Consider the following 12,612-nt stretch of genomic DNA (forward strand, 5'->3'; position numbering starts at 1 on the left):
TCCCATGACTGTGTATTTATTCTTTAAATTCTGTCAGTCAGGAGGAGAGTTTTAATTTGTTTTTCTCAGAAAAGAATATGAAAGATTCTTGAGGACAAATAGAGCAAGTGTTTTCCATGCCTTGGGAGAGGGCATGTGTGTCCACCACGTGCACACTTGTTCCAAGTGACGGGGCTGGTGAGAAGGCCGGCTGTCCCCTGGCAGCCTCTTGCCCCTGTGCAGCTCAGCCCTGGGAAGCTCTTTCCCAAGAGGCAACCAAAAGAAGCTGGAAATGATGTGAAGGAAGGACTGTTGCCACCTTCAGCATCTCTCTCTGGATCAGTCTTCAATGTATTTCCCAATTATTACATTTCCCAGAACAACATTTATCCCCTATAACCTCACATTTAACAAAAGGCTGCTTATACCATAAAAAAAGGCAAACGGTGGTGAACACAAAATTACCTTTTAAATGTGTGCTTATGGCTTCTAAGCATTTACAAATATATCTGTGTACACAGTGCAACCAGCACCATGGCACACATCTTGCAGCTGAAGCCACTTTAAAACGAGGTCCTATTGGCCTTTCAGTAACTACAAGATGAATGCAAGATGAATGCAAGATGAGGCAGAGAGCTCTGCCCCAGGTTCCAGGGCAGTATCGTTAAGAGATCTTAAAAGATACAAATAGCAGTGGTTCTATGTTATTGTGGGGAAACTGAGTTACACTCTAATTAAATAATTGTTGCAAAACTAAACTGAAAAAAAGAAATCAGGAATGGAGTTCAAGTGGAATCCTGGTCTCCTAGCCCTTATCATCTAGCCCTTTTCTCATTTAAATACTACAGTATATCTTCTTTCTGCCACAATAAATAGTATAAGCTCTCTTCTCTCCTGAAAAGAGTTCATTCTGGGGACCAGACAGGGTGCCTATTTCTTTTTAATACTGCCCCTCAGTCCTGTGAGCTCTGATTAAATGATTTCACATGCTGAGTGCAATAATTGGAGTTGCCTAGTTCCCGACCATTTGTTTGCCAGCCATAATAAGTGTCACTGTTTTAAGGGAATGACTGATATAGTGGAGAAGCGAGAAAGGGGCTGGGAGGACTAGCAAACAAGGAATCCTATTCAGAAGAAGCGAGGCGCTAAAGGTCACCACTGCCCAGCTTCCCAGGCACGCCCCCATCCCCCCACCCTCCCTACACCTACTCTCTCATAAATTACAAATCCACATTCAGAGCTCAATACTTTAACCTTGCAAACTGGATCAAAAACTCAAATTCTGGTAATACCAAGGCCTTGTTTCCGGCCCTTCTTCTGTTTTTGTCATTGACCAGCGTCCTCAGGTCAGCTGCTTTATCTTTATAAAGCTGTACTTTCCTCACCTGTCAAAAAAAAGAGACCTATCAGGGCCTCGGTAACATTCTGTGGCCCGTATTAGGCAAGTTGGTTAGAGATACTCTAATGAAAGCCCACCATGGTCACCTAGAGGCCCCAGAGGAGAACCCACGAGCCACAGAATGTTATTTTATGTATTTGGAAGGAAGTCTACTACAAAATAGACTATGTCTGCAGTTATAAACTTAAAATTTAATAGTAGCAATAACACATGAAACCAGGAAAAGGAAACCAATAAAAGAGTGTACATACAATACCTACAGTTTTAGAAAGTATATAAAGAGGGGTCTTGACATTTGAGAATTCATTAAAATGTCCACAGAGCATCCACCATGTGCTCCACACTGCAGCGGGTGCTTGAAAGAGGACAAGACACAACCCTCAAGGTACTCCGGGTTTGCCAGGACGCACGGAGTGCTGAGAACCCAGAGGGGGTCTGTGAATTCTGCCTGCAGGTATGTGGTTCAAGATGACACGGAGCTGAAATGCAGGCTGAGCCTTAGAAACAAGCAGGAGTTAGCCAGAGAGAAAGGAGATTAAGAATCCAAAGCTGAGGCAATGCAATGGGCCAAGGAGCAGAGCCTGGAAAGAGCAGCTGTCAACGGTTTGGAGGGGCCAGAACACGAGTTATTGGAGGTGAGAAAGGGCAGTGGAGGAAACTGACAAGGAGAGCAGAGCGGGGTCCTGAGGAGCAGAGGCAGCCGGGCCCCAGAGGTTGGGATGTACGCCAGGGCACAGCTCTGGACACCTGGAAGCGGCTGTTGAGCAGGGGGAGGTCACAGTCCATCGTGTTTACATTGTAAGAGCAGAAATGCAGGACTAGGTGAGTGTGTACGTGGTGGAGGAGGGACATGAAATAGGGGATGTAGGTAGGAGAAAGTTGTGGTGACCATAATTATTACTAAAAGAAAGAGCTTTTGTTCATACCTTATGAGGAGACAGCCTAAGGTAGGGATGGGCAAACTGCAGCCCATGGGCCAAATCCTGGCCCTTACCTGGTTTTGTACGGCCCCGAGCTAACAATAATCTTTACCTTTTTTTAAATGATTGAAAAAAGTCAAAAGAAGAATAATACTGAGGACTTCCCTGGTGGTCCAGCTGTTAAGACATCGTGCTTCAACTGTAGGATCCCTGGTTGGGGAACTAAGATCCCGCATGCGGTGCAGCCAAAAAAAAAAAGAATATTTAATGGCACATGAAAATTATATGAAATTCAAATTGTTGTGTTCATAAATAAAGTTTTATTGTTGCACAGTCATGCCTGTTTATTTGCTATTGTCTATGGCTGCTTTACCATCACAGTGGAAGAGTTGAATAGTTGCAACAGACCACATGGCTCCCAAAGCCAAAACTTTTTACCATCTGGCCTTTTATCGGCAAAGTTTGCAGAGCCCCGGCCTAAGGCTTGAAGATGAGGAGAGGGTATAGACTTCTTGAGGGCAGACATGGTGTTTTCCCCTCTCCATACACCCAGCTCATGCCTGCCTCATAATAAATGCTCCAAGAGTGCTCGGTGGAGGAACAAGTGAGGACCAGGTGGAAACAGTCATAATAAACTTGAATGATGACAAACTTGCCCCAGAGGTTGACAAAGTAGCAGTTTATCTTGGCAGGGTGATCTTCAGATCTGGGAAGGACCCAGTGCCCCCTGGCCCCAATATATTCCACCACCTTTAGTGGGGCAGGAGAGGAGGGGGAAAGACACCAGAGAGCAAGATATGAGTGACACAGAAAGACTCATGTTTTTCATTCTCTTATTTAAAAATAATTATGAGGCACCTACAATGAGTTGGAACTGGGCAGATCCCCAGGATACATTTGGGGTATAACACTGGTCTTCTAACTAGTGTCTCTGTCTCTTTCCCTCCCCTCCAATTTCTTTCCTGTGCAGATACTAGGGTAATTTTTCTCCAACACAGTAGAAGAGAGTACTCCATGCACCATATTTCAGCCTCCCCTAGAAAAAAGTCCAAACACTTAGCCATGCATAAAGGCCCTGTGTGGTCTGGTTCTTCTTTAGCCATCACTCCCCAAGTCCTCCTTTCAGTGCCACACTCTAAGGACACCTAACAACCTTCAGTTTCCCAAATGGGCCAGGCTATTTCATGCCTCTAAGTCTTTGTTCTTGCTGGTCCCTCTGCCTGCCATGTGAGCCCTACCACCCTGCAGCATCTACTCATGCAATACAATTCAGTTCCAGGGTCACTAGTTTTGTAGCTGGCAGATGTGAGGATAGCACATAGCACTGGGTAGAGAGGTGGGAAGCCTGGATATGGAAAAGATCGAGACCCAGGATCCTGTTTATTAGGGGCAAGCATAGGGGTAAGACAGCATTGGCAGGCTCAGAGCTGAGGTTGGGACTCAGGGCTTGAGCTGTTTTCAGGCTGTCAGAAGCTATTGATTTTATAAGAGCTGGAGTTCTCAAACTTTGGTGTGCATCAGAGTCACCTAGGTGATTTTTTAAAACACTGGTATCCAATTAGAGTGGCTGAAATTATAAAGACTGACAATACCAAGTGTTGGTGAGGACATGGAATAACTACAACTCTCAAACAGTGCTGGTGAGAATCTAAAAATGGTGCAGCTGTTACCAAATCAGGGTTATTTTGCCCCAAGCACAGCAAGCCAAAACTCTGAGACCTTGAGGTTTGCAGCAAAGATAAGGTATGTGTGCAAGGCAGCCAAGAGAGCTGGGAGTGGAAGGGGTGGAATCTCAGATCCAGAATCCAGATCTGCCTCCCTAAGGCAAGGGGCTCGGGGTATTTATGGAATAAGGAATAAAGCAGCAGGGCGTCTGAGGTGTGGAGGGAGTGGGCAGCGTGGAAAAAGGTGATTGGTAAAAGATGTGGTAATGGTAATCTTTCTGCACAGGTGTAACTAAGATACAGGGCCTCTGCACTCAAATGTGCAGGCACTTGGCAGGATCAGAGGGTGGAGTTTTCAGCCCTCTGACGTCTAAAGGTCACAGAGAGGTCACTCACACATGTCCAGTTGGAGGGTCAGTGGTCCTATCCAGTCTTAACCAGCTCAGCTCCAACTAGACACAGCTGACTCCAAGTTCCTGAAAACAACTCAGGCAAGCATCTTACCGTTTAAGCTACATGCTGCCTGGAGAACCTGCAAGTCGTAAAACCACCTTGATTAGGGAAGGCAGGAGAAAGGGATTTGACTAAGAATTACTCAGGGTTTCACAGCCATTTTGGAGAACAATTTGGCAGTTTCTTATAAAATTGAGCATAAACTTGTCGTGTGGCCAGCAGTTCCACACAGACTTCTACATGATTGTTCATAGAGTTTTATCCTCAATATGAAAACTCTATAACAACCCAAATATCTATCAAAAAGTGGATGGATACACAAACTGTGGTATAGCCACACAAAGGAATACTCTATACCAATTAAAAGGAATGATTCAAAGATAGATGCAACAAAATAGATAAATCTTAAAATATTATGCTCAGAGAAATAAGCCAGACACAAAATAATACATAGTGCATGCTTCTATTTTTATGAAATTCTAGAGAAGACATTAATTATAGTGACAGCACATCAGTGGGTGCCTGGGGCCAGGAGTTTGGGGGGTAGGGGCATTGAGTGCAAAGGGCATGAGGAAACGTTTTTGGGTGATGGAAATGTAGATCTTGATTGTGGTGGTGGTTACAGGGGTGTATGCTTTCATCAGAACTGACTGAACTTTGTGCTTAAAATGAGTCCACTTTATTGTTTGTAAATTATATCTCAATAAGGTTGACAAAAAAAAAAAACGGTTCCAGGCCCTGTGACAAAACTGCTGAATCAAACTCTCTGTAGGCTGGGCCCAGGGCATCAGTGTGTTTAACAGGCCCAACAGGGGATTCTGATTTTCACTAAGTTTGCAAATCATCTGATTACCATTTTACTGAGCTGGCTGAGAATACTGCAGCCATGGTTCCCTTCAGTGCTCTCTGTATCAACCTTGGCTTTTGGAGTGAGTGGTGGTGTCACAGTCTCTCAGTAGAGACTCCATTAAACTAGAAGAAACCTTGTAAGCCCACACAGGCCAATCCCAGGTATAAATCTGCTCCCTGGGTTCTGCCTAGTCTTAGTGCATGCAGTAGAAAGTTCCAGATACTCCTTGAAAAAGGCTCCCAAGTGGGCTTCCAACTCACAGTCCTCGACAGGGGACATTTCCAAATGGCAGCTCAAAGCCAAATCTCCCCAAAGTGAGCAAACGAGCTCCCCTTCCCCAAAGCTCCCACATGAGCCAAGCAATAGTGCAGTCGAGTCTGTATTCCAAAAGCAGTGCAGTTTCTGAAGTTAGGTTATTTACTTTCCTTCTCACCTCTCTATGGAAATTAAGACAGTTGTGCACTGCATAGACTTACATGCAACTGTGCCTGATTAAAAAAAAGTCTCAACTTCAGGTTGTAGAAAATTACAATTTCCAACTAAAATAAATATGCCACTTTAAGGAAAGGATGAGTAATTCTGTGTCTGTGATGTTTCTTGGGATGGGTTCAGGGGTTTAGAGTGTAACGCAGTACAGGACTCTACCTGTGGTAAAATGCTTCTCTACATCAGTAACGAGCACTCCAGGGTTTCTTCAGCCTGTTTGATTGTGTAAGGTAGCTTACTAGATGTTTAGCATACTGTAATTTGGAATGCAATGCATTATGGGTTAAATTACCACCCAAACACTACAAATAAATTACAGCCAGAGGTAGAAATGGATATTATATTGTCTTTGGCAGTAGAAATTTTACCTTCCTGGAGGCTGACTGCCTTGTCGTGATCAGGACTGCTGCTCCTCTGGCATCTGCATTAATAGAACAGATCACTGGTAAAACAGAGCTAGAGTCGCAAAGGACTGCTGTTACAGAACAGCTTGAATTACATTGTCTCCCGACAATGTCAAAGAAAATTCAATACCCGAGTCAGAGGGACTTTTACAGGATTATTGGGAAGATGATTTTTATCATTGATGCTCTTATTTTTGTTCATGTGTTTAAAATTTTTGTTCAGTTTTAAAGCAGCCTGATTCTACAGAAAAATTCTTGATCTAGGTCTTTTCATTAAGTAAACCTGGAGTAGAGAAGCTCAACATCCCTAAATAATGTAAGACAAAATTACATGCACTCCACAACTCTCAGAAAAATAAATGATGGAACGAAATCTCCTTATATCAGTGCATCTTGGATATATCTAGCATTAGAACAAAAAGGGAAAGGCTTTGGTGCTTCAAGAAAGCAGGTGAGAATATCTGTCACGTCCTAGCAGCAGTGTCTGGGACTGGGAACGTTACTCTGGAGTAACAGGGGTGGTAGCATTTGTAGTGGACATTACGGTAACGACTACTTACAGAGCACTATCTGTTGTGATGGTATACGTCCCAAAGAGTTGTGAAGATGATCAAAACGATGTACAGGAAGCACTTAGTACAGTTCCCAGGGCATTGTGAGTGCTCAACACAGGGTGTAATTACCATCATCTTTGCCATCATTAACCCTATTTTAGAAATAGAGAAATTGAGGATCACAGAGACTCAGTAGCTTGTCTAGTGTCATAAAGTAGTGAGTGTCCTAACAGGAATCTAACTCGTGTCTGACTGACCCTAAATCCATGGTTTTAACCAATCTCTGCACCTTCTTGGTTTGTAGCTGCATGAGCCTGCTGAGAAAATTATTTCCCCAAACACCAAATTACTCTCTTGACCCAGGTAAATAACTGAGATTTTGGAAACAACTCAGAGGTCTATATTTACCTATTGCTGGGTCTCTAGTTAGAGCACCTGAGCCGAGTGAAGGGGGCTCACAGGCTGATGACTGAGGGGGGGGGGGCAGGGCAAAGCTGTGTCAGGCTAAGGGAGTGGCTTTGCGTACATCGCTATTGGAAGTACCCAGGCTCCTGTACCTTCTCCACACCTCCTGTTCTGAATCAGAGGTAGCATTCACAGGTATGCAGGGCACACTGACATCTGGGTTGCTGGGATTTGTCCTACAGATTTGGTGAATTTAGGATACACATTAAGCTGTCTTAATGACTTCACAGTTTCTCCCAAGAAAACACATAAGGTGTCTAAAGCCAAGTATATTTAATAAGTGATTTTTTTTCATAAGGAAAGGCATTTCAGCCCTAAGTGATGAAAATCACTTAGGTCGCCTGCAGTTGAGGACACAAATCCATCTGTACTCGGAAAGTATCGCAGAAACCAGAAACTGAAAATGTTCATGGGCAGTCCAGAGAAGGGCTCTGTTGCTAGGATGCCCACTGATGCATAAATAGATAAGGACTCCACAAAATCTTATTAATAAAGTTGATGTGGCTTTGGTTGACTGGCCAACTATGGCTGCCTTCAAAGTCATTAACCCTCAGACCAGGCTCAAGATTTATTAAGAGATCTTGCTGCCTGATAGTCTGTAGGGATATTCTTATAGCAGTTGTTACTATCATGTTCAGCCACTGGGTAAATTCCCAGCAACCAAGGTTTCAAGAGAAACTGAAATCAAGTTTAACATAATTCAACCACAACAAGAACACAATAGGAAACAAAACAGAAAATTCCAGAGACCAATGATTTCCTCATAGATAATTTTACATAGACATTAAATAAGAATTGTTTTAGGAATCCAGGGAAGAAAATTTTTGCTTTACATGAAAACACTATTGATTCATCATCATCATCATCATCATCATATTTATTCACCACTCACCACATATAAAGAATTGTGCTAAGTACTTCATCTCATTTAGTCCTCGCAACAGCTCCATAAAATAGAGATGTATCCATCCCAGAGTATCCACCCTCAATCCTAACTGAGACACACAGAGGGATGTCTAATATTATCTCAAGATATCTCAAGAGACATAGAATATTTTCTCCAAAAATGTCTAAGCAAATTAACCTCAAGGTATTTATTTTTTTAAGAAACGAATGTATGCTATCCATCACTTTTAGTTAGAAGAGGCATTCAATAAAATCAAACTAAATAAAATGGAATGTCTAAATACCCCAAGAGTGGGGACTATGCCTCTAAAGCGTATAGGAAGGCACCAAAATCTTACACCTGGCCTGTGAATATGAAAATTGATTACACCAGCTCCTTGGGGAAACTTAGTAGAACCAATGCTTAAGGATTAGAGCTTCAGAAAGTCCGCTCCTTGGGAATACAAAAAGGTGCTGTGCTACCTTCCATCGCAAGAGCCTTTTGAAATATTGTGAAACAAGAAGCGTCATCTTATCTCTGAGTTGAACGCACAAAATGAGGGAAGGACTGAATTACACTGCAAGACCAAGAAGGAATCCTCCTTTTGCGTTTTCTGACCCCTCCTCCCTTCATCCAGAGGCTTTAGGGTACACCCGTCTACCTTAACCCTCTAGAGATAGGTCTAAGGGCCAACAGGCGCTGCTCTCCAGGTGTGGCAAATGACATTTAAAGACTTCTTTTTTAACTTCACTTCCAGCTCTTACATTGAAAACATTCACCTTTATAAACATCTCTTTTCACATTTTTGTCCTCTTCCCTCTAGGAGAGTCAAGGCAGAATTCCTATAGTGCTCCCTTTCTAGACAGAATGTTCAAGGGCTCTAAATATGTCCCTCTAAACTAGTGTCTTAGCTTGGATTCCTCCCAAAAGAGGTCCTGAGACAAAAACTTGAGTACAAGCAGTTTTCTTGGTGATAATCCTTGGGAGCAGACTTGAAGCAGCGGGAACATAAGGGAGGGGGAAAACCAATAACTCATGCATCAATGAGGAGGTTATGACTGAGGGCACCTGAGGAACCTGGGACCCTCTGAGAAGCCATGTGGAACACACCTCAGAATCATCCCACTGGGCATTATCCACCAACTCCCATTCCCCACTGGTAGAGGGTGGCCCAGGGACATGAGCTCCTCTTCACTTCCTGTTGACACCAGTGTACTCATGGAGGGTGTGCAACGAGCAGGAGAAAGTCCTCCAGCAGAGAAGTGAGCTGCAGGGCCTTGAGGGGGAAAGCAGCTGGTGTGCCTTCCGCGGCAGCTGCAGGTAGATTCAGGTTGGCTGGGGGATATGGGGCAGGGCAACTGCTTTTCACATGCCCCTACCTCTCTCTTCTCAAATATGCTTCAAGAGTTCTTGACCAAGTTGCCTTGGGGAAGAAATGACCTCTGTCCCTTCCTAGTTATGTAACCAGAGGCTGACTTAACCTCTCCAGGTCTCAAATCCTTGAACATGGAGATGGTGGTAGCACTCACTTCTTATGGCCTCGTGGAGACTTAAATACGTAAATACATGTGAAGCTGTTAGCACAATGAACAACAAGGCATGCAATAAAATGTTGGCCATCTTTATCACTTTTGTTTGTCTTACCTTTTATGTTTTTAAGAAGAAATAGCATGGGACTAAGAATTCTGAGACCCTGGTTTCAGCCCTAGCTCTGATGCTAGCTGTGTGATCTTGAGAAAGTCACTTAATGTTTCTGAACTTGAGCTCCCTCATCTGTTAAATAAAGGGGTTTAAATAAATGAGTCTTGAGGGGGAGGGTTTTAGTCAAGGAATCTTGAATTCAAACCCAAACACCTAAAATGTCAAGATGTGGAAACTGGAAATCCAAAGAGATGGGGCCCTGGCAGTTCGATCAGGTTTGTTTGTTTGTTTGTTTTCTAAAAATTGATGGACTTGATACTGAGTTCCTTAAATCTCTTTCAGTTACAAGTAATGAAACATCAAACATGAACTGGGTTAAACGGAAAAGGGGGATATATTGACTTGGAAAATGGAAATTAAAATCCCCATCTAGATTACCTTCAATTGTGGCTGGGTCTAGGGGCCAAGTGATACCATCAGGACCACGTTTCTCTGCACCCCTCAGCTCCATGTCTTTCTCTGCTGCCTTCATCTCAGAAAGGCCTGCCCTCCTGGTGGCAAGAAGGCTGCCAGCAGCTCTCCATCTCACTCCTATCTTAGGACCACAGGAGAAAAAGTTCCCCCCAAGAGGTATTTAGTCCTGGGATTGACTGTTACTGGCACAAATAAGGGTGAGACATGCTCATATCTGAACCAATCACAGCAACAGGACAGGAAATATGCTCATTCATTGGCTTGGACCACAGGCCGACTTCTGATTGAGAATATCTAGGGCGGCGGGTGGGGTAGGTGGGAGCAGTGCTATTGCCAACAGAAGGAAGGATGGCTATCATGTGCCAAAAAAAAAAATGCCCACTGTGAATCTATTCAACTCCAACCTCTAAAATGTCTCCTTGCTGACTCCTTCTTGTCTTCTGGGTTTTATGAAAACCTCTGAATTTCACCATCCAAGTTGCCTCATCCCTTTGCCACATTTCCTTGCTGTTGCATCCACATCCCTTAACTGAATAACGAATGGGTCAGTAAGTATGTATGAAACACTCTGAATTCTGTGGGGAAAATAAGACATCTCTGAGACTAGACCTTTATCCTCAAAGAGTTTATAATCTAGCTGGGTAAAAAAACCCCAGAATTATTCTGCTTATGTAGGTTCATACGCAGTACAAGTCCATAAAGGGGGAGATCAATAATATGAACAGTTCCAGGCAGACTGAAATGATGGTCAAATCTAGCCAGATGAAAGTCAATAAGGACAAATATAAACTCCCACGCTAAGATCCAGGGGCCCTAGGGAGCCACTGAAGGTTTTTAACCAGCATAGTGATAGAGTCAAAGTAGTGGTTTAGGAAGAATTATTCAGCAATACGTATGGATGAGTCAGAGTAGGAAAAGACGGGAAGGTGGGGGCCAGTTTAGAGTCTACTGCAATAGTATTTGTATAGAATGAGGTTACAAACTCTAGACCTGAGGTATTCGTGGAAATGAAAAGAAAATGTGTACGGAAATGCACTGGTTGAGGAAGGCAGAGAAGAATGAGTTAAGGAAGAAAATTGTCCATGAAGATTTGAGGCTGGAAGACTGAGGAAAGGTGCCATTAGAAGTAAGAAGGTGGGAGGAAGGAACGCTGACTGGGAGTGAGGGGCAGGATGGAGAGTGGAGCAGGAAATAAGCTGTTTTAGACGTGCCACGTTCGTGACGCTGGAGAGACATGCAGGTGGAAGTCTTCAAAGGGCCATTGGAAGTTTGGTTCAGAGTCAGGGGAGAGAAGACAGCAGTTAGGGAATCAACTTCCTGGAAGTAGGAGCAGATGAGATGAGATTAATGTCACTTACCTGTCAAAACAATAGAGAGTCAGAGAAGAAACCCAGACCTTTCGGCTCCTCCCCCTGCTGCCCGAGTGACCTTGGCCTCAGCCTCCTCACTCATACACTGGAGTTAAGCAATAGCAAAAGCAGCACTGACTATGGGCATCGAGTCCACAGTCGGCTCTCTTCTCTTGCACATCCTATAAGGACATGCAGTTTCCTGATCAGTCATTCTGAGTTACACCACTGCCTGGAAACGAGTTTGTCCCATCAGCTACCTGGCCCCAAGTGCACCTCAGTCTCTCCACGGAGCATGCCCAGGGCTCTACATGTTGACACCCATGTTTATTTCAGCTAGACCACAGTAAATATGACTTGTGCACGACATAATTCACATATTATGTTAACGTCGTTTGATAATTCCAACACGCACATGCTCCGCATTGCTGACTACCCCTGCCTCAGGGTGGAAACATGTCAAAAAGACTTTCTTCTCCCACCTGGCCAAGCTTCTACTGAATTTATCTTTGACCCAACTTTAAGTTTTCTAAATATTTTATTCTCCAGCTATCTAACTTAAAATCCTTGAAATGCATGTCTTATCCAATGTTTCTGCCCATAAGATGGACCATGAACACCGACTGTCCCCTTTATCATCAAGACAGAGCATCTACTTGACAGTCCTTTCTCACATTAGAATTTGAAACCAAGATGAGTTATTTGGACAGAAACGTTTCCCCTGCTGCATTGCAATGGGCTGGCATCCAAGCAGGGCGTAAGGACACCTCTCCAAGTGGCAGATGGCAAATAACTGGCTTTGTATAAGTAACTCAACCTGATGATTACATCTAATAATTCCAGGCCTGATCCTGGAGACTCTGACAGTACAGAGAGCGCTCCCACTGCCATTTCCAATGATGAAGCATCCTCAACAGGAAGTATGCTTTCACTAAAAAAATTGTATTTGTGTGTATGTGTGTGTACAGGTTAAGGTGTACTGTACTGTCCCACACAAGCTGGCATTAACTCTTGCTGGTTCATCAGTATTGCTTTTGCTAAGTCATTATTGCTATATTTAGGTACCTCCAGCCTCTGAGCCAAACTAT

The sequence above is a fragment of the Stenella coeruleoalba genome, assembly GCF_951394435.1.
Source record: "Stenella coeruleoalba genome assembly, chromosome: 2".
Taxonomy (NCBI): Eukaryota; Metazoa; Chordata; class Mammalia; order Artiodactyla; family Delphinidae; genus Stenella; species Stenella coeruleoalba.